Source organism: Macrosteles quadrilineatus, unplaced genomic scaffold (genome assembly GCF_028750875.1).
Source record: "Macrosteles quadrilineatus isolate MER2022 unplaced genomic scaffold, UCM_ALF_1.0 Scaffold_4__1_contigs__length_99947679, whole genome shotgun sequence".
In the NCBI taxonomy this organism is placed as follows: domain Eukaryota; kingdom Metazoa; phylum Arthropoda; class Insecta; order Hemiptera; family Cicadellidae; genus Macrosteles; species Macrosteles quadrilineatus.
In genome coordinates this window covers 13117687-13141837 of record NW_026542597.1, presented here as the reverse complement: position 1 = coordinate 13141837, position 24151 = coordinate 13117687, and the positions used below count along the sequence as shown (strand labels likewise).

The 24151-nt window shown below is 33.1% G+C and overlaps 1 protein-coding gene across 1 annotated transcript in view; it reads right to left on the bottom strand.

Annotated features, from left to right (window-relative positions):
* LOC128991332 (diacylglycerol kinase eta-like) overlaps positions 1 to 24151 on the bottom strand; it is a 154313-nt gene that overhangs the window by 50848 nt on the left and 79314 nt on the right. Inside the window, exon 5 of the mRNA XM_054414137.1 lies at positions 5891 to 5916. The gene's annotated coding sequence lies outside the window, so the exon portion shown is untranslated. The remainder of the gene's footprint in view (positions 1 to 5890; positions 5917 to 24151) is intronic.

The window sequence follows — 24151 nt, the reverse complement described above, 5'->3', positions numbered from 1 at the left end:
CTAAAAAAGTTTACTTATCCTCCATAAGTATAATGTGAGAATTTTAAATTAAAAATTTTATGAATTTTCTACGTAACCAATAATCACACAAAACAATGACCAGTTTTATTAACTGAATTTAAAAAGTGAAGAGTTTAAAAAAATCTACCATTGATTGTATAATTTGATCGTTTTAATCTAGTAGTATTTTATCTAGGGCCATATGTTATAGGCCTATGCTCAGGCTGAAATGTGTTTTACCATACAGTAAGGGTTTTACTCCAATATTTCTGGGTCAAAGCCAAATGGAACAATCTTGATAAGACTGAGGGAAGGTCCCCGTTTAATCTCAAAGCTATAAATTCTTTCCACATAATATTTTTATTTTAGGACTAAAGTATTTCGCCAAAATATAATTAGACATGAGCACATGAATGGCCATTCGTGTTAATTGTAAACAATCTTTTATTTACATGTTTAATTTTATAAAATATATATTTAATGGGTTCTTCGATTTTTAGATGCTGAAATAAATATCCATCTTTTTAGCAAACAATAAAAAAATAACATAGTTGATTACACTACCCAAAAAGTACGCTGCAGTCTAAAGTTGTATTTTACAAACATCCTTGTTTGGACAATGTATATTACAAAACAAGATTCAATTACAAGTGTAATAAAACAAAAAAAAAGACATTAAAATCCAAAACTTACTCGGAAAAGATATGAACGAACCACATCAAAAAGGGTATATAACACTACCTGCAGATTATTTCCGTAATTTCATAGTAGCGAAAATAGATTTTTCCCGATGAGTTGATTACATATTGCCATGATATATCGACTGATATAATTAATATAATATACTACAATAATTAATTATATATAGTATGTTAAAGCGTATTCCAATATTGGCTGTTATAGGTTATAAACCAAAGCCCTTTTCTTAACAGCTGATTATAAAGTGTGCATGATGCACTCACTAGTCTGGGTTTATTATTTGATCATTTTTGTTGTTGAACGGTTGCGATGTGTTTTCATGTTACTACGAGTTCGTCGGTGTACATTATAATGTAATGAGTGTTAGTACTGTATCTGTATCGTGTAGTGTTTGTGGCTGTGTTTTAGTATACATTTACTTAAATTGATTAGTGTCAAGTGACTTAATCGGTGATATTATTGGTTGATATTCCTGTGACGACATGTATTTTTGATCTGATGATTCACTGCAGTATATACTTGTAGGTTAGTATTTTTTCTACTACCTATTTTTATTCATTCGGATTACTTTTTAAAGATAACAAAAACTAAAAATATCTTCCAGTACAGTAGTATATTTGGTAATTATGTCGACCTCCAGTCAACGCTCTAAAAATTATTTTTTTTTAAATCTGTTCGTGTTTTAGTGCTGATTCCAAATATGATATTCATTTTTTGCGGAAAAGTCCCGTTTTCCCGGAAAATGGGAAAAACGGGAAAAATCTTTTTTGCCCAAAACCCATGTTGTGGGTACTCAAATTGTGCAGAAATTCCTCCTGAACAAGAATATGTAATTTTTATTACGGACCACTATTAAGTAAAATATCACCGGAAAAGCGGCCGCTAAGTACTTATGTACTGCCGCATGGCGCTAGCATTGCGGGTGACTCTAAGCCATAGTAGAATGCGGGCTTTATTTTGGGTTAAGATTGGTTAGGTTAGGTTAGGTTAGTTTAGGTTAGGTTAAGTTTGGTTAGGTTAGGTTAGGTTAGGTTAAGTTAGTTTAGGTTAAATTAGTTTAGGTTAGGTTAAGTTTGGTTAGGTTAGGTTAGGTTAAGTTTGGTTAGGTTAGGTTAGTTTATCAATAACATGAGTTTTGTAAGTAAATGAACCTAAAATTGTGGAATGCGGGCTTTATTTAAGGTTAGGTTTGGTAAGGTTAGGTTAGTTTAGGTTAGGTTGAGTTTGGTTAGGTTAGTATTTTACTCCACCAATAGAACATTAAAAACATTTGTATGTCACTCTTTCTGACAGATTTGGTAAACAAATATTTTAGAGGACATCACCAATTTTATTTATCTGGTTTGTTTAAAAAATCAAGTAATTATTTTCGCCTATAATGAATTATTGCTCAAGGACGTAAAGTGGAACGTGATATTCCAAGTTCCAATTGTGTGACGCTAGATATTGCGTCGTGCATTCCAGAGCTCAATTCATCGTCACAATAGACAATTCCATCATATTATGGAATGGCTGATCGAAGACTTATTAAAAACTAATAGCTTTGCTCGTGCCCTAAAATGGAGTACCATAGAGAAAGGTTTATTCCTAAGAGCCGTTAGAAAGAATTGTAATAGGAAGAAGAGATAATTATAGGAACAGGAAGAAAAGTACAGTAACATGCTACTTTTGACACACAGTTATGATGAATATGCGTGGGAAATAAGTTCTGTTACTAAAAGCGTTGTTAAGGAAGTGTAAGGGTTAGCGGCAAACTTAGCTTGTGATGGTGTTTTGTAGATTCCTTCCAGAACTTGTATCATTTACAACTTCTTACATGAAAATTGGAGAAGTTTTCTGAATATAAAGAGCATCTTAAGTGAGTTTGTACGGAAATGACTTAGATTATGTAATTTTTTATTTATTTTGGAGATAGACATAGGTATCCAAAAATTGTTTTTTGATTGTTTTAGAAGATTTCACTACATAAGAGGTATTACTGTAGGCTAACCTTTTCATTTTGGTGTCCCCTGAGGCCATAAAGACTAGGCTATTAGTTTAAATTGTGTAAGGTTTTACAATTGTAGCATGTATGTGTGTGAGCATATATATTAGCAGAGCTGGATAAACTTGATTGAGTTGTCGAATCTGCAAGATCAGGTGATATGAATAGGGTGCTTTGGTGGTTTAAAAGTTATCAAAAACATTTTTTCAAGTTTTTACCTTTTAAACATAATAATGCCAAATTGTCATTGCCACCATCATGTAGAGCTTAAAAAACAAATGATTTAGTATACTAAACTAGGTACTGTTGTACAATTAAAAGCTACGGAGAACATTTCAAAAGAATGTACACTTAAATTTCTTATCTTATCGAGAAAAAGAAAACTGCTATAATTTGCTCGCTTATGGATATATTTTGACCGAATTTGACAAATTTATTGATTTAATCATGAACTATTACATTTGGTTAAAACACGTTTCCCTTCCTCGTAGCAGCAAACCTAAGTGCTCGTTTACCTAAATTACTTGTTTCAGTAAAAGTAGTTGTTGAAAGTACCTCTGTCACATTTGACAGATCAAGATAGGACAATAACGTGTTGACAAGATATCTTACAATGACAACACTGGTAACAATGTAACTAGACCAATCTAACTCCATTGTTGGTGACGTCTTCCGTCAAATGAACAATGCAACACCTGAAAGGACCGCTTTAGTGATGTCAGACATTGTTCTAAGTTGTAAATTAGGTTCTAACTGAACAATGATCGTCAAATGGCAGAACACTTGTTAATTCAATCACTTATATTATAATTACACGATTAAAATGATAATAGTGGAGTAGCAGTGATGGAAGCATAGTTTATTTAAAAAATTTCGTTATACTGCAGCAAAAACGGAGAGCCCATGAGTTTCGGTGCTGAATTAGTCTCTAGGGGGAAAATAATCAGTCCTGTGAGGAGCTGTGCTTTTCTCAATCTTTGAAATTCGTCCGCAATTTTTTCTTAAGTAAGTACATTAAAGATTAACACTGTGATGCAGGCTAGAAACACTCACAAATTTTTCATAATTCGGGGTTACAATGTATACAACGACATAGAGTAATTGAAACTCCCCCTCTACACAAAACTTGCTGGTTTCTTAAATCAAACGTCCAAAGGGTCTACTATCCAAAGGGTCTAATAAACAAAGATAACTTTCCACTTAAACTAAGTAAACATCAAATATTAGACTAGTACAGCCAACTCAGGGCTCTTGTCCAACTTTGTTTGAATTGCTCCGTTAAACCATCGTAGAGTTTACGTGATTGTAAGGGTCTATCCAACTTGGTTCTTTAAAATCTTAAAACTTTTGTTAAGTTGTCACTGTTTTTTATAACATCTGACAAACTAGTTCAAGTGACGTGAAAGACATTTAACGCTTGAAAATATCGGGTTAGGATTATTATTGTAAGAAATATCCGTTGCTTTTATAAGTTCTATTTTACAAAAGGAGTTTTTGAATACAGAGAAAGCTCTCACATACAAAGGAAATTCTTCAATATAGAGGAAGTCCTCTAATTCGGAGTTAGTCCTCTAATACGGACGAAGTCCTCTAATATGAAGGAAGTCCTCTAATACAGAGGAAGTTGTCATCGTCTTGGTGATATCTCCTTTAATATTTGATATTGAGGGTCAATTTTTTATATGCAAAATATCATGTCATGGCATTAATACAAAGCCTTACCAAATTCCCATTGCTTGATTTAACTCAGGTAGTCAGCACATACGTTTTACGGCCTGACAAATAAACCAACAACCCCGTTTTGCTAATCAGCAAAAATAGTACTTTGTTTTAAGTATGAGTTCATTGAAAATTCATGTATAGGAAATGGACTTTGTGTACTTTTGTAAGAATAGGTTTTGTGTAAAAATATTTGTGTAAAATGAGTGTATCAGTAAATACCCCCGCCGCAGCGAACCTGCAAACTAAGCGAATTTCCATTAACCTGATTGAATTTACAATAAATTGCCTCCATAAAAATATCACATTTATTTCCTATTTAAATAGAATTAGTTTAACGAGGTTTGCTGCAACAGGGAGGGTAAAAGTGTTTTTTTTTTGTAATGTTAATAGTTTAATAAGAAATGAAAGTATTTTCCAAATTCGATCAAAATATGTTCATAAACAAGCAAACTACAACAGTTGACTTATTCTCCATAAGAATAACATGGGAATTTTAAATTTACAATTTTTTGGAATTTTCTCCGTAACCATTAGGCGCACAACAACGCTTCAATATACTAAATTATTTGTTTTTTTAAGCTCTACAAAATGGTTCGGGAAGAAATTGTAAAATGTTGTGTTTTTAGGGTCAAAAATGGGAAAAACCTATTTTTACCTCATAAAACCCCATATAAAACCCCGTTCCCATAGTCCGATCATGCTGGTTCGCGAACTCGTTTGAATAAATGTAGCTTTACGCGTTTATACCAAATTTCATGAAAATCGGATCATATTTGCTTGAGTTATCGCGCTAACGGACACATATATATACATAAATATATTAATTTAGGTGTTCACGTAATAGGGCTGCTTATATATTAAATATTTAAGTAAATAAGTAAAAACTGAGCACCCTGTATTTTATATTTTATAAAAAGAAGTGACATGTTTCGGACATTAGTCAATTTTTAAACTTCAAAATACATTAAACACTTAACTGTTGTTTATATTGTTTGTTTGTAAATATATATACATGAATTTGGACTGATGGTGTTTTTGGCCTCTAGGGACCTCAAAACTAAAAAGTAAATCGGTCCCGGGTCCAGATCTTGCCATGAGTACTACGGTAATACGCTTATTCCCTTTATGGGAAATTCGCTAAAATAAAACTTGTGCAATTTATATTGGGTTTTCAGAAATGCTTCTTGTTTTAAGCTTATTCGTGGGATTCATTTTAAATGGAATAAAATATCTTCAATACAGTTTGCTACACCAAGTAATATTTTTTATAATATAATGTTAATTAGTGACCATCCAAAAATGTTGACATGGAGTAATTTAATTTAATCATAGAATTTGGAAAAACTACATAAATTAGATTGTACGTTTGAATAGTGTGTGCGTCGTTAAAATATTATACTAATAGTAGTTAGTACACACAGTTAGTTACATAGTTAGTTACATAGTCAGATATATAGTTACATATAGGTTAGTATATATACTTACGTGTCCAGGTCGGGAAATCTTTAAATCTGAAACAAAATAGAGTATTATTAACTATATTTTTTAAAATGTGTTATCATATTTACAAGCATTAAAAAATAGCCCTAAAGTTTTGTTCCAACATCAATGCATGGAGAATTTTAAAATAACCGTGCCATATAAATTTTAATTTTAAATAGATAAATAGTTGGTAAAATATTTTTTTCGTGATGACCTTAATGTATGGATATAGCTATTAACATTGCAACAAAATACCTGATTATGGGCTGTAGAAATGCAAACAAAATACATCTCTATATATTAATAGACAAGCATGTTTCTTGAAAACCTTTTGTCTCAACTCGTATGCATCACAGAATCTACACATACTGTTTAGAAATATGTTTCCTGTAGATGTGCAGAACCCCTTTATAAATTAAAAAATAAGCACAAAAAATTAATTTTAAAAAAATGGGCCTTATGGGTTGCCATGTTGGTGACAAAATAACAACGAAATATACCCTGAAAATGAAAACAAATTGAAGAAATTCTAATCATATGTTTTATTTACTACGCTGGGTGAAAATAGAGAAGTCTGCACGTTACATATCTTTGGTCGAGTTTTCGACCACTGAACGACCTCTAGTCTATTTTAAAGCAAATGTCCACATACTCAAACTATAATTTTTCACACGTGAAACCAGAACTCATGTAAGTCTGTCCAAATAGTTTTTACGCCATACTACATTATTTTGACGAACTTCCCACGCAAGGATTTAGTCCAGAAAACAGCTGTTTGCCGCCAGCTTATTCAAATGGGGTTTCATTGCGTACTACTGTACTGCAATGAGTTTTACCGGACACCAATCAGCTGATTATACTGTATTTAGGTGGCAATGAGTGGTTATAAACAAAAACATAACCCCTAAGAGAGGTTATGACTAGTGATTTTTAGTCCTTTAGTTGGTAGAAATATATAAGGATTTGTACGGATTTAGTAGTATGGCGTAAACTATCGTACGTAACTCGTCCAAAATGTGTGTACCGGACTCGTATGGTAATCCCGTACTCGACTTCGTCTCGCACGGGAACGACCACACTCGTCCGGTAAACACTTATTTTCAGGACTAGTAACGTAATATACTATTACAACCACATCAGTAAGTGATGTATACAAGTATATATTTCTACTTCACCGTTAGAGCGCGGCAGTGGAATCGTGGAGAAATGTATTTAGTAAAAGCACGTACAAGCGGAACACCACATTAATTAAACCCATGCACACCAACACACCCGTCGTTAGCTGCGATAAGTTGTAAATATAAGGATTAGTGAATTCACGTAATTAATTGTCAAGCCTGTTTCAAGCAAGCGAAGTTTACATATGTTGCTACTGCAAATAAATAATAATTAATGAAATAAATTACTCATAGGTGATTGACCTTTGATTATTGATAGAAATATACCTTTAAATATTAAGGTTGTAGCTAGTAATAGAGCCAAAATGGACGTAGTCTATGAGGTACAGGTACCAACAGAGGTTGAGCTGTTGGCAATTTTTGATTTATGTAGAATACGCAATCTTTTTAATCGACCGAAAATGAAAGATTGAAACTAATAGTATCTATTATGCAAACAACTAGCGTATCAAAAATAAATTAAACGCCATGAGTGTTATTAAAAAAATAAAATTCGTTCGATGTTGGTGAGTGTGGTGGTGGGGATCGCTGTAGGCTTGGTATTGGGCCAGTATTTTAAAATTAGTAGCTTATTAATAATTTTTAATGAAATGGTGACCATAAGTAGGTATTTTAAGCCAAGTATGAATGGAGATGAGTGTAGGATGAGTGGCGCGATCTTGTAGTCTTGTTAGCGACCAAGGCCGATATATTCCTCAGACACAACTGTTAATTAATAGCCCATACAACTAATAACTAAGGGACCTACAGTTTATAGTGGAATACAAACCACATTTTTGCCTTGGTATTAATGAATTGGTCTAATTATCAAGATAGTATTCTATGGTTCTAAATCGGACCTGTCCTATTAAATAAATTATCCTGGCTACTAAAACAGCCGATCTAAGTCAGTAATAAAGATCATGTCACTTCATTCTACACTCATCCTTCACTCATTTTGGGTTAAAATACACACCTAGGTGGCGTCCCCATCTCAATGAATTGACGATTGATACCGTAATAAAAATGAGAATATTGGAATAATAATATTTTTAAAAATATTCTTAGTATGAATGAAATATGTTTACTTCAGTCTAAAAGACTATGGTTGTAGAATGGGTAAGGAATATTTTGTTTACTACAGTATAGCCGTATTTACAATATTGGAGATTTTCCAAAAAGTTAAATAGCACAATTTCATTGTTGAACGAGGTATAACAAAGTTACTTTGTTCTTCAAATAAGCAATATATAGATTTCAAAGTATTATTTCAGTATTTTAATATGAAAACAACCAACACTCATTCATATGCAATGTGACACCTTTTCAAACATAAAAGGACACTGTCCTCGTTTGAAATAACGTTAATTTAATCCACTTTTCATCCATATTTCTTTTCTTTTATATAACTACCAATAAAACACATTTTTGAAATTCATACAAAGGAAATGTTTGTGTTCGTTAGGAGGTTGTATCAAAGTTTGAAATATGCAAAAATATCAAATGATAATGCATCATATATTTAGACCGTTTTGCATTTTCATTTAATTCACAATCTAAACCCGACGCGTATTTCATTTACATATTGTTGGCGTGCTGCTCTACTCTATTGCGTGGTTTGATAATCGAATTAAATCATAGGTTTACATTAATGTGAAGCTGATGCGTATTCTAAGCTTTCCAATATTTATTTCAATAAGATAGGCTTAGAAATGTGCAAGTTATTTATTTTGCAGTCTTAATCATGGACAAATAAATTGAAGCTGAAACAAAATTTGCATTCACGCAGTTTATTTTAAGAGGATAATACTTGTATGAAATTGGGGCTGTGTTTGGTATGCTGTGCGTTCTGTCCTTTTTATTTACACCTTTAGTGCTGTAGTAGCTTTAACAAAGAATGTTTAATTTCATTTCAATTTCCTATTATCAAGGCATTCATTATTATTCCGTTGGGTGCAGGAGATCCTTTAGGATCCCTTAGGGAGATTAAGGGAATGGCCAGGGAATAATAAAGAAAATGTCAGGTTTCATGAAGTATCTGGGGTTTTATGAAGATTGAGTTCCTGCAATGAGGATTCACAAGGCGGAATAGGAGCGTTGCAATCATATGGAAATTAGCCTGACCTTCAATAAATAAACGGTATCAACAAACTGGCACACACTTTCTCCCGTTAGCTTGTCAACAACCCCGAATTTTATGGGTGAATTCACTATAGTTTCAATACTTTCAATAGCTTTGGAACCATAATTTTCACTGTATCGGGGCCAGAGCCCAGTAAATTGAGGGTTTTATTCACAACTAATAGGGGAAAACTGGATTTCCCCCTGATGATAGACCATGATAAGAGGTACATTTTCTCAAAAGTCCCCACTGTTATACCTTTTTTCCCCTTTACCCCTTTTCCCCAACTTGCTATTTGCAAGCTTTCGCTATAACGCGCATATCTCAGTTGTTGTTCGTCCAAAAATTGTTTTTTTTATGTTTGTCTATATACGTACTACAAATCCTATCCTGCATAGAGCCTGTTTTTAGTGTTTATTGACTGGGCTACTAGTACCAATTTGTTTAGTTTGAAGGACATAACGCACTAATATTTTATAAATATTGTTCTTGCCGTTTGTTTAAAACCACCTTCCTCAAAACGGATATCTCCACCGAAAACTCAAACGAAAATTTTGATGAAAAAACCTGTTAAACAAATTTTCTCTCCCTATACTATGTATTGGGAGAGAAAGTTTAAAGACTGTGAAGTAGTAACTTCCTGGCTAGATACAAAACACCCCTTTTCCTTATCGTGCTTTGAGCAGGTAATGGAGGGAGTAGTATTCTGTTGTATTGGGTGCAAAACTTTAATCAGGGTAAAAGCCTCGGAACAGTTGAGTGAAGGTGTGTAAACAGATATGTCTAGATATCAGGGTCAACAAGGCGGAACACGCTGATAACATGGATCAGATACATTTCACAGTTTAACATTTTAATTATTCTATGCGCATTGTTCGTAAGCAGTTTTAAAATGGTTTGATCACTTGATAATCAAATGGACGAGTTTAAAGAAAATAACATTGTCTTTTAGCAGATTTTCCTTATAGGTCTCGTGGTAACACCTAGACCTGGGACAGATTTGAATTTATGGTGATTTTGGCTTCTAGGGACATCAAAATGATCAATTTTTTTAAATTTTAATGTCCCTAGAAACCAAAATCACCATAAATTCAAATTTATATGTATTTTAGAAATTATAGTGAATATGGTTACTATTTTCATATTTAAACACATTTTTTGTGAGTACACTTTTTATTAAGTTTAAATTTTTGTAGCCTAGTGTTTTTGTCAGGGCGATAACTTAATGAAATTTGGCACACATGTACACCTACAATGATTCACACGAGTTAGCGAATCAGCATGATCGGACAATGGGAACGATGTTTTATGGGGTAAAATACTTTTTCCCCATTTTCAACCCCCAATTTCTGTCCGAAGTATTTTGTAGAGCTGAAAAGAAAGTAATTTAGTATATTGAAGCGTAGTTGTACGATTAAGTGTTACGGAGCAAATGTCATAAAACTGTAAATTTAAAATGTACATGTTATTCTAATGGAGAAAAGGAAAACTGTTGCAGTTTATTTCTTTATTTACGTACGTATGTTGATCAAATTTGGCAAATTTATTCCATCCTGTACTGCTAATATTTGGTCAAAATAACACTGTCAAAACCGGGACCGCGTCTCGTTGTCCCTCCGTCTCGTTGTCCCTCCGTCTACTTGTACCTCGAGGCCTAGGGACAACTAGTCGTAGGTACAACTAGACGTAGGTACAAGTAGACGGTGGCTCACCCGACTAGTTGTACCTGCAGATTTTTAGGAGGTACAACTAGACGTAGGTACAAGTAGACGTAGGTACAACTAGACGTGTATCCCACCGACAAGTAGTATCACCTAGCTTGTACGGATGCGACCAGTTGTCCCTACGACTAGTAGTCTCTACGACTAGTGGTCCCTCCGTCTAGTAGTCCCTACGTCTAGTTGTACCTACGCGTATTTTGCGTCTAGTTGTATCTATCCTTCAATTCGTTACCCTGTTTAATTGATTACTGCACGAGTACTTTTTAATAATACCCTTAATTAAATCAGGAACTGCAGTGTTCCGAGTCGATTGAGTATGATTGGCAAATATTTTTCACCGCAATACGATGTTTTAGTAGTTTTACAGACGTTAATTGGAGGCTGAAAGCTACGCATTGCTGTCCAGGGTCGAAATAGCAGCTATAGTTGTGATTATAATTTTCCAGCCCTAGTACCGAAAATCGCTTATTTAATTAAAACATTTATATATATCATTAAATATACAAGCAGTATATCCCTAATGAATTGCAATAGACCGCTGCCCAGCAATTATGTATTACTATTTTTGCTGATTCCTTTAAATATTTTTTCACATAACCTTAAAGTATTTGCATTGATTAGTGTGCATATCTTATAGTTTACAATGGATTTCCCAGTGATCAATGAACAATGAAGTGTACAATGAAGTTGAGGTCCAGCGGTTGAAAACTCGACAAAAACTATGCAATGTACTACACATACTTCTCCATTTAACATACACTGTAAATAATAAATGTGATTGGAATATGTTCCATTTGTTTTGATTTTATTTTCATAATTAGTTGTTATTTCGTCACCAGCATAGCAACCCGTTAAACCCATGTTAGTTTTAAACATTTGTAATTCTTTTTTTATGTCTTTTTAGCCTATTTTAATTTATAAAGGCATTCTGTAGATCGACAGGAAAATACATTTCCACCGATATGCGGATATTTTCTCTGTGATGTTCACGAGCTGATAAAAAGGTTGTAAAGAAACATGCTTGCCTACATTATTGATATATTTTCTCAGTTTTGTATAGTTTGGTTAAAAACAGCAATCGTACCACGGACCGATTTCATCTTCGTCTCAAACCTAAAAATGATCCCGAGCTGAAAAAAAGTCATTTTCGGCCCTAGGTACGAAATATACTCTTAAAACTATCGTAGGATCGGTGAATACTAAACTCTATCTTGGAATTGCATACACTCGCTCCTATCTTTAAGTTTACGTTGTTGCCATACAATAAATGTATAAATAAACACAAAAATTCACAAGTTTTGTTGTAAGTACCTATATCATGTATAAATAAAAACATACAATAGCATCATGTGTAAGTGTATTCTGTAAAACTTTAAACAAATATTAGTAAAATAGTTTTCAGGTAAACTATTGTTGAATGAATTAGTTTTAAGTTGTTAAATTAACCTCGAACCATGCTATATGTTTAATGGAGTTTGTCCGGAAAAATACCATAGTAAAATTAAATCAAATAAATAAAATCAAAAGCAATTCATAACAAAAGAATAATAGATACAGAATGAACGTAATTTCTGAAAATCGACAGGGCCCACATATGCGAAGCCTGTGCGTGGGGACCAAGTTGACTCAATAATTGGCAATTTGTCATAGTCTTGTAACATAATTAACTACCACTACTATAATTATCAATACATTTTCAAAGGAGAAACAAACGTCCGATTATTTCTTGGCAGCCACAACAGATAACTTTAGAAAACTACGTTATAAGAATTAGAACAACTCAAAAATTAAATTGTTAACATGATTTGTTTAGCCTAACGAAGAAAATCATGAAAACCAAATTTAACCCCCATAAGAAAAACATGGGGAGCAATTTCGTTTACGTATAAGCCGGGTGAGATAATAGAAAAATATACGCCGATGCTTGATGGCAAATCTGTGCGTGCATACCTTTAATTTGAGACCTCAATAATAAAAATGGTCGGGTAGCAGAGCCAAACGAATAACCCATTTTCTTAAATTTATAATATTATTTAATCATTTATTTATTTTAATTATTTATTTATTTTACTTGACTGTTAATACCAAAGCAAAAGCTTCAACTTCGTATGCGTCCGGATTACGAATAAACCTAAAACAATCTTACACCAATTTACCAATAAGTTTAATGAACCAAAATTGCACATACTCCGGACAGATTTCTTATAAAGAGATGCTATGACAATATGATCAAATCTCTATTTAATATCGTTTAGGTTGTGTATTGATTAGTCAGGACATTGATTGAATAAATAAATATTTAAACAGTACATATATATACTAAAACATAAATACAGCACAAAAAAAAAAACATATAAAACATAAATGTAAAACATAAAACATAAATGTACAGTACATAAATAGCCTAATTGTTACAATAAATTAACAATGATCATTTGTTAAATTAATCAGTTCAATGTTATTTATATAATACGACCATAAAGATAGGCGAATGTCTCTCGTGTTTATTAGGACAATAACACAATATACCTTATTGTTGATTCAGGAACCCGCCATGAACAGCTATTTCTGAGAAAGGTGAACGAAATACCTGTTGTAAAATGCAGCTAAAGACATCTGCTACAACGTATTTGACTTATTGTTTAATATAAGCAAAACCATATAGATTCAGTACTTGGAAAGGCAAAGGAAATATTTTGTAAACAGCGTACAGAATGTCCCGTTAATCCCCACACGTCACTCAGAATGGACTTCATTTGCAAATTCTTAGAGTTTCCTTTCACAACAATCCATTCCAGTTATTGGGGTGTTGGGTCAGGGAAACGGACAGAGGAGCGCAAGTCGTAAAACTGTCAACCCCTCGGCCGAAGAATTCGTCGGGGTAGGACCAAGGAGCGCAGAGGTGCTTGCGCTCCTTGGTCCGACCCGGGCAAGAAACTAATCCCCTACTTGCGAGGGTTGAACAAGACAATGCTTGAGTCGACCCTGTGAGTAAATCCCATTAGTCGCGCCTCACTGACTACACCATTGATTCAGGCATATTTTTCTAGTGCAACTTATTACCAAACTAATGTATCAACAAATTACCAGGCCGTACACTTTCACTTTCGAATTTAAATTGCAATATAAAAGCTGATCCTTCAGTTGAATGTTAAACCACATTTAGATTTTTTTTTATTTTATAAAAATGGATTTTAAATAGGCTACTTTTTAATAATTGCGACTTGGTCTTGTAGGTGACTTTAGTCTTCATGGTGTAGATCTAAAATCAATGAATGGAAATTATTGTAAATTAGTAAGTGTATTCACTTTTAATAATTGCTTTAAACAAACATAATCTTTGAAAATAAAGGGGTATTGCACCGTTAGTTTTACCTTAGAAAAGGTGTTGAACCCTATTAAAATGTGCAAATTTGCAATGGGACCCCTCGCTATGAAATATACTAATTTTTATGCAGGAATGGTTTGTAAAATCCTTAGCTAATTTAAATCCATGAATACAATTAAATGCTTTCAACGTGTACCCACCATTGATTAAAAAACCTGAATTTTACATCTTAGTTTTATAGGTAAATTCAACAGACAGAAACCATCTCTTCTTTATGATATGTAAAATGCGCATATCCATTGAAGTACTTTATTTTCCCATCGATTGATAAAAAGAAAAGGTAATACAAAACATACGTACCAATACAGTATATAGTTGATATACTTTGCAGTTTCTCAGACTCGAGAGCAAGGATCGGAGTCAGAATTTTACTATGTATATTGTATTTGTGTCAAAATGATGACTTTTTATGTAGACAAATTTTTTACTATTTCGAATCCCATATATTTTTTCCAAAAATACAATACGGGCCATTCTCAATTCATTTCACATTTCTTAGGAGGTAAGCTTTACTTTTTAATGACAACAGTGATAACATAATATTACAAAAAAAAAGATTTTACAAAGGAACAATTTTTTAAAGTTACTTAGCCAACACTTTATATGGTGACATGAATCAAATTCCATATAATTTTAAAGTTATTGCAATTCCAAATCATCTTCCTAATTTAAACTCAATTTGTATTACTTTCTTTTAGTTTTCGAATTATCATCTATATTTGGCGTTTATGTTGTCACCATGTAAAACGTTTGTTAAATGACACAAATGATGTATAATATAACATTGTCATCACAATGTCTAAATAGCAACATGTCACAACGTCGAACAACATAATTCATTGTTAAGCCCCGTTCACACGGGGCGAGTTTACAAGCTACACGCCGGCTTTTTTACACGCAGCTAGTAAAATAGCTCAGTGTGAACGACTACAAGCGCACTCGCCGACTCGCCGGCGTCTTTCCACACGTCTGCGAGTTGGCGAGTGGACAAGCTCCGTGTGAACGAATACAAGCACACTCGCCAACTCGCCGGCTTCTTACACGCTGGCGAGTAGCTTGTAAACTCGCACCGTGTGAACGAGGCTTTACTGATGTTTGTATAGGCCTAAAAAATGTTTAAACTGTAGGCCTACGGTTTGATGTTTTTCAAAAATAACTTTGTTCTCGCTGGATAAATAAGTTTGATTATTATGCCCTGAAATAATCAGTTAGCCTTATTTAGATGAAACAGTTATTGTTAATTTAAAGAAAAATCACAGCATATTACATTGTGGGTGCTGACTAATGGTGCACTCTGATTAGGATTTCTCGGCCCCAATGAAGTATTTTTACCCACGAATCTGTGACATTAGTTAGAAAATGTACCAATTGCACCGTTAACATTAACCGAGAATAGAACTTTCTTTAGGAATCTGCACCGGTAACGAATTTGTAAAATTGGTCACCTTATTAGATGTACAGCAAGAAATTAAAAAAAAAAACCCACGTCACTGATTGTAAGTTACTCATTACTTATTATCTCTTATTTGATTCTAGACTCAAAAGTTTATTTTTTTATAATAGATAATTTACTTTGTAACTGGTAACACTACTTGAATAAAGACAAGTTTTAATTTTTGTAGTTTACTCTTTTTTTTTGAATTCCTTTTAGAGTATGTGCCGGTTATTGTTATTTGAATTTAGCATTAAAATAGAGTAATTATGTTTATATTCATTGGTAATCCGGAGGCTATAAAATCTACTTAAACGATGCTTAAACCATTACTTTGGAAATAGCCAAGTAAATTCTGATTAAACAAATTTGTGCTTGTCTAAACAGTTGGGAATAATTATAGGATCTTGAGGAGTAAATGTTTTCATTAGAGACACTTTTTTGTCGGCAATACAACAGTTAAAATACCCCCGCCGCAGCAAACCTGCTGTCTAAGCGAATTTCCATTTGGCTGAATTGATTCTCAATGGATCTATTAAAAAAACATTAGGTTTAACGAGTGGGTACCTAGGTTTGCTGCAACAAGGAAACCAATAAAGTGTGTGTTTTAAGTAAAATAATTATTGCTTAGTAGAAAATGAATATATTTGCCAAGTTTGAACAAAAGATATCCATAAACAAGCAAACTACAACATTTTACAATATTCTCCATAAGAATAACATGGGAATTTTAAATTTACAATTTTTTTAGTTTTCTCCGTAACCAATAACTGTACAAAAACACTTTGATATACTGAATTGTTTGTTTTTTTAAGCTCTTTAAGGAGGTTTAGAGAAAAATTGGGAAATTTTGTGTTTTCAGGGTCAAAAGTGAGAAAAACCCATTTTTACCCCATAAAACCCCCCATAAAACCCTGTTCCCATGGTCCGATCATGCTGGATCGCGAACTCATTCAAGTTTATCCCGCCTTACACCTTCAAACCAAATTTCATCAAAATCGGATAAAAATTACTCAAGTTATCGTGTTCACGGACACATATATATATAAATCTATATATATACCTATATATATATATATATATACATATATAAAAATTTGAACGAATGGTGTTTTTGGCCTCTGGGGACATCAAAATGAAAAAAGTAAATCGGTCCCGGGCCTAAGTCTTACCATGAGACCTACGGTAATAGCTACTTCCCTATAGGGAAATTCGCTAAAAGTAAACGAAACAAAATAATCGATTTATTTTCAGACATTTCTAACTACATACTTTCAGAAAAACCTAAGTAATTCTTATGCAAAAAGTATTTTTAAATTTAAACAAAGCCTATGTAAACAACACTACTTTTTGAAGTAAATTTTGCCCAGGCACATTGTCATTTGGCAAATATAACTTTCAGCAGTAGGCTCACCCACCTAATCTGGAAATGCACAACATAATATAATGTTGTTCTTAAGAATTAGTTTCAAGAATGGTATGCGTTGCTCCTAAATAGTACGAACGTCCGGTAATATTAAGTCATTCAATATCCTAACCTCTATCACGAGAGAAAATGTCAGGTGTTTCCACAGGACGGAGACGAAGGTTGAATCACGGGTCGATGATCAAAACAAATCACGTAGAATCAAGCAATTAATAGTCGTCATGCCTTCAAAGCTATTTCAAAATTGTATAAACTATACCTGCAAAACAAAATAATGTAAACATTTTATAGTTCTGAAACGCAGAGAGAAAGTTTAGCTGTCTCGAATAATCTAATATGATTTTAATTATAATAGAATAATGCAAATTTAGTTCCGTACTATTTAGTGATAAATATTTAATTTTTATTAAACTGCACTTAGAAAAATATGCAGTTTGTCTGCATTGAAAATGGGCTGATTAACGTAGGACAAAAACCAACTGTTTTTAAGATAACTACTTCGAATGCATAATACAGTATCTTGCATTGTCTCTGTTAACATATTTATAGTTTCAAAATTACTCCTTACATTTTCATTTTAAAGTAGTGTTTTCAATGAGGCACGACTAATGGGATTTACTTGCAGGGTTGACCCAGCCATTGTCTCTTTTAATCCGTATAATTAGGGGATTAGTTCCTTGCATGGGTAGGACCGAGGCGCGCAAGGTACCTCTGCGCTCCTTGGTCCTACCCCTACGGATTTTATTTATGACCTCCCATTAGAGCAGGTATTGTGCGCTCCTTGGTCCGCGAATCGTTGGGTCAGCCCTCTATCGCGTAGTTGCGATAAAGTGATTGACCTCCAATCAACCTAAATATTGTTTTGATTTTACGTAGTACTGTGGTAGTTGCTAAAAAAAAACTCTTTCACTCACAGTATTAAACATTTTCAAAAAAATGTTGATTATATCAAACTGTTATGAACAGTGTGACTTTTTATTAATAACATAAGCTTTTAGTTGAGTATTTTAAACTCCTTGAATGACAAAAGTTTTAATGTAAAACAGATCTATAATCTGATGTACGCTGCCCAACAAAGACGTTATTTATTTATTAGTTTTGAAATAATTCCTGGTAATACACATAGCTTAAAAATTAGTCGATTTCGAGAAACAGGTACACTACATTATAGTGCAAACAAAACGTAAATAACACTTAGATTTTCAATCCATTACTGATTTTATACTGATTTTAAGTCTAAATCTACACAGGCAACGTAACTTATGAAATACTCTTAGTTTATGAAGGCTTGGTATAAAAAGTCTTGTAAAGTGCCATTCTTGTGTGTTCTCTGGTTAGGAAACTAGCCTTAATATTTAGTTGTTTATGATATAAGCGGTCTGATTCATACCTACAGTCTATTCAGGTTTTGGACTGACTAGGCCTATATACAAATATGCATGAGTGTTCGATGTCATCATGAGCGTTGGAATGTTTACCTAAAAAAAATGTCGTAGTAGGGGGTGATAGTGTAAATCATAGCTGTTCCCTGGTCCATCGGCCGGTGCCTCGAGGGATAATGACCGACGGACTAGGGATAGAGCTGATGACTCATCCGGTCATGTGAACATCGATATATTAACTAATACTATTTAATAGTAACTAGGTGAAACCCGTCGAAATCGACGGTTACTTTCAAGGATTACGTTAATTCACCTAACTGCGATAAATTTGATAAAATATAGGCTACATATTTTGAGCATTTAGCATTGTTTAAAGAATAATAAGTGTAAAAACAATATTGATATTAATTGCGTTAGTCGCCAAATTCGGTTGATCATTCAATGAATAAAATATTCCCCTTACCGTACGTCATCGGAGTTATTATTAGTATGTAATCTGGTATCTCTTCCTTTGGAAGGACCTTTAAATAGTATTAAAATCGTATTGGTGGATCTTTTGTAGTTAAACACTTCCGTGATTTCATCAGTGTAAAAGATTTTATTTGAAAAGAAAACTTTTTTTTGGGAAGACATATTCAAAGGGAGGTATATCCGTTACAGTGTAAGTTTAATTTTGCCTTCGTCACGTCGCGTCAGTTCATATCTTACTTCTGTGCCAACGAATACACCCTCTAGCTTACTTTTGAGAAATTTATTTTGAGGTTACTGTTGAAGCTGGAATTTCTTGACATGGGGGATGTCAGTTAGTTGTCTCAGCCTTATCAATAACATAAAGTTGTCAATATAATCTCTCTACGGAATGTTAGGTGTAGTGTAATACTTGAAGTGAAGTTGATTTTTATTCTTACTGTTAGGGGCCTCCTAGTTCATACGGCCTTTTGACTTTATTGGCAGCAAATAATGCAAATGACATAGCAATGGGACATTTCCAAAAACAAAAAATACTGTAAATTGGCTGTTACGTATACATTGACGTTTAAATATTGTTAATCAACGTATTTTATAAAGGATTATGTGATCTAGTTTAAATGGAATATGACCTTTCTGTCATGACAGTAGCTGCATAAATAGTATTTTCTCTCTGTACCATATCTTACAGCCAACATGTCGTGTTATTTTCAATAATGTTACCAACCCAGTGCGCCAAAGTTCGTAATATAGGCAGGTGCAAATAATTTGTCAAGATAGGTACCATTTTAGGCAATGTTTCTATGTTTGGATTTTATTGGACATGATAAGAGCAGATATTTGTACATAAATATTTGATATGTGTAGAATAATATGATAAAATGTAGGCAAAAGTGGTGAAAAAGGCAGACACCATCCAGTACAATAGATATAAGATAGTTCAATAAGAAATAATTTATGAATTGCTGTGATAAAAGGATTTTGCACTGATTTCGTAATGGAATGTTACATTGCAAAACATGGCTGAAAAATAAGAAAAACAATTTTAAAATAAGAAAATAACATTAACTCCGTTGTTTGAAATACAATTTAAAAATAAACAGCTGATTCATTAAAAAGTATTATTCACATGGCCAAAATGTAAACAACTCTGTGGAGGGATCTTTAAAGGCTTCTAGGGCAGAGTCCTAAGGGATTTTGCTTAGTTTTTATTTTGATAACTCATCTACAGACCAATACATACCTTTCCTTGGACACCTGTTCCAAGTGGTGTCGCGAAGTTTGCGTACAGCTGGAATTTAGCGAAGACTGCGTACAACCCGCCAGGTTGATGTTTGACGAGGGTGAGACAAGGCCTGGCCTTTGTGTCAGTGGAATTTGACAAGCAAAGTTTGCGTACACCAACAAGAACCACGGCTAGGTGTTGACTATTTGACTAACATTTGACTAAAGCAACCAATCAGTTCTCACTGATTAAATAAAACTTACTAACTATATTAAGTAGTAATAAAAATATACCGCTTTTAAATTACTATCTAGATAAATAAATGTATATGTAACTTGGTCTTATGTGATTGTTGGATGTAACAGCCGCTCATACACTAGACAGAATTGTCACGTATGGAAATGTATAAGCGGTCTTTCGGCCTTGACAGTTTTATTCATATTTACAGTTCTGATTATGTAAATACTTAGCGGCTACTATTACAATTAACGTTATTAGTAATCTACAATAGTACAGTTTCTAAATTAAAACTATTTACATTAGTCAGTTCTTTTGGGCTTAACAAACTTATATATAGTTAAATATAGTTACTACCCAAGTTTGTGGAGGTATAATATCGCTTTAAACATGGAGCTATGTCTCTATTGTATTGATACCGGTATTGTTTGCGTATTCTTTCGATCCTTTGGTCCAGCATAAGATAGCGACCAGAAATCATAACGTAGCCAAAATAAAGTGTCTCCTAACTAATAATGTTTAATGGTAGCTCAACGTTATTATCTGAAGCAACATTGATTGAAACCCAGATTTGTGTATGTTAAAAATAGTATTTATATGTTACTATAACTTTTACAGTTAAAGATATTTAACAAGGGATTGCGACGTTGTATTCCGCGTTGGATGGTTACTACATTTAGCTATGTAAAACAGGTTAGTTAAACCTTCAAACCTAACAGAATTGAGCGATAAATAATTAATTGTAATTAAGAAACTGTAAATATTGTACATTACTAATAACGTTGATGTAAATAGTGGCCGCTAAGAATGTATACATGGTAAGAACAGCATATAGGAATACAACTGAAAAGACCAAAAGACCGCTTCATACATTTCCAGACTTGAATTTGGCTTAAGTAAAATTTGTCTAGTAATGTATGAGCGACTGTTACATCTACACTATATCTATTCTATCTATATATTAATTACGTAAGCCGATTATTTGCGTCAAAATTGTGGTGAGAGACTGGGAAATCGTAGAACGACGGGAGAGGGCTCAAATTAAAGGTCTTGACCCCGTGACGGCGGGAAAAATAGTGAAATGTTAACACAAAATTAGATATAACGTAAAATATTCTCCATAAGAATAGCATTGGAAGTCATTTGCTGCTGATTTTTGTTTACTTCAATACAGCTGATTGTGATTTATCATCAAGCCAGTAAGCAATATGTTACCTAATTTTTGTTGTTTTTTCCTCCCACAATATCTAAATTATTACTAGATTTTAAAATACCTTATAATACGTCAGTGTGACTTTTTGATCACACTGACGGATTATAAGGTATTTTAACCTCTAGTAATAATTAAATATATTACCTTAGGACTACTTATTTGCCAGCCAATTCTGCAATGTAGCCTACTGTACACAATAAAAAACCACGAATAACCTTACTTATAATAATTCAGACTTTTTAGTTAGTCTTACAATGTTGAAATCATTATTTAACTGTGCAATTTACAAACTTGTGTATTTTTTTGTAAATTAGTTAAACACGTGATAAGTAGTAGAATCATCGGAGATGGCTCAAATCAAAGGAATTTAACTTAGAATAGCTGAAAAAATAATGAAGTTTTTTCTTATAACTTGAAGGTTATTTTTGTGTTGAAGGAATGTTTAACATGAAATAACCACATTGACTAAAAAATAAACTTATAATATATAATATATATTTTTTATTTTTACAATAAGTCTGTTTTGAATCTTGAAATTATTACCAGAAATGAAAAAATAATTATTTCCAAAACGGATTAGTAAGCTTCTTTATTTATCCTTAAGTTTTAACTGAACCTTTTAATAGCTATTACGTAGGAAGGGCCAACAGCTCGTAATGATTAAACTTAACTGAATTTTAATTTCTATTATAGTATATTTTTCCCTTTGAATACATGTTCTTGTTAAATTCAATTATATGTAAATTATTTTTTACATTCATAATTATTTTGTTCTTTTTATATATTTCTTCATTACATTTAAACTATATAAACTAAATTTTATACTGAGCTAGGTATGTGTACACTGGCTATGTAGTCTGCAACTAAACCAAGATTAGTTTTACTAAGAACTAATAAGCGCGCGTAAAAAAAGTCATATCTGGGTTATTTTTTTAAATGGTATTTCAATACTGAGCTTTAATTACGTTTGCGTAGAAGGTAATTAAGATGTTTTTTTGAGAAAAGTTAGTAGTTAAGTGTGAAATAAACTAATTTGTCAAAGTATATGCATCAACTACCATACTACGCCAGTTTACGTAATATCCATAAGAATAACATATACATTTTTAATTTGAACTTGTTGTAATATTCTCCGTGACTAATACCGTACAAAAACACTGTATTAAACTCAATTACTTGTTTTTGTAAACTCAGAATTTATTTATTTAAGATAATTGTTTAAAGTTGTTGTTTAAGCGAGTTAATGTTAGTTTTCTATAGAAAGGTAGAGTTTAAGTGGAAAAAACAATGATAGCAGATCTTGACAAGAAATAAGGAAAACCAAAGTGTAATATGGATAAGGACTGACCAAGGGACACAAGTACGTTGTTGTCAAGAACAGGGGTTTCTCAATGAGCTGCAGACAAGCCAAATTTTCCTGGCTTTTGTAGCAAGTTATTTATAATAAATTGTTGTAAGATTGTATGATTTTTAAAGAAATAAAATAAATCTCTTATACCGGTGACAAGTTGAAGGGGAGATACAACTAGACGTAGGTACAAGTAGGCGTAGGTACAACTAGTCGTAGGTACAAGTAGTCGTAGGTACAAGTAGTCGTAGGTACAAGTAGTCGTAGGTACAAGTAGTCGTAGGTACAAGTAGTCGTAGGTACAAGTAGTCTCAGACGTATGAGGTACAAGTAGACGGTGACGTTCCCGACTAGTTGTACCTGTAGATTTTTAAGAGGTACAACTAGACGTAGAGACAACTAGACGTAGAGACAACTAGACGTCCGCACCATCGTCAAGTTGTCTCTACAGCTTTGGACGGGGTACAACTAGACGCCTGTCACCAAAATGCAGCAGGTACAACTAGACGCAGGTACAAGTAGACATCGCCCCTCAAAACCTCTCCTTAGCAGCAAACCTAAGTACTCGTTAAATCTATTGTTATTTAAATGGTTAATAAATCTTAAATTTTAAGGAAGTATTTTGGTAAAATTCCATTCAGGCAAAAGGAGATCCGCTTAGTCAAATGTTTGCTGCGGCGGAGTGTATTAATCACACATGCTACGAACTCGTTAAAATTCATCATCAACAGCGTAGACAGTTTAATAGCAGTGCATTGTAAAATTTTCGTCACGGTTCCACGGATTTGAAGCATATACAAATAATAGAATAACACAAACGACACAGGATATTTACATTCACATGAAAGTACTCAAACTTCTTTGATCACAAGAAAATCATTCACAAAAGGTAATCACATTGACTTATGGAAATAATAAGTAAAACTGTGTCATTGAACAATTTGGGGACTAAGAAAGGTTTTGCAATTAGGATCACTGTACATTAGTGTCAACAATTAGAACTATTAACGTAATATTTGAGGATTTATGTTATTGACTGGAAAAATACCATAACTTTAATTTTCTTATAATGTACTATGCTACATATCCTTATTAACCCTGAGGATTGTAGGGGCTTTTTTAAAAAGCCCATATAGTACGGAAAT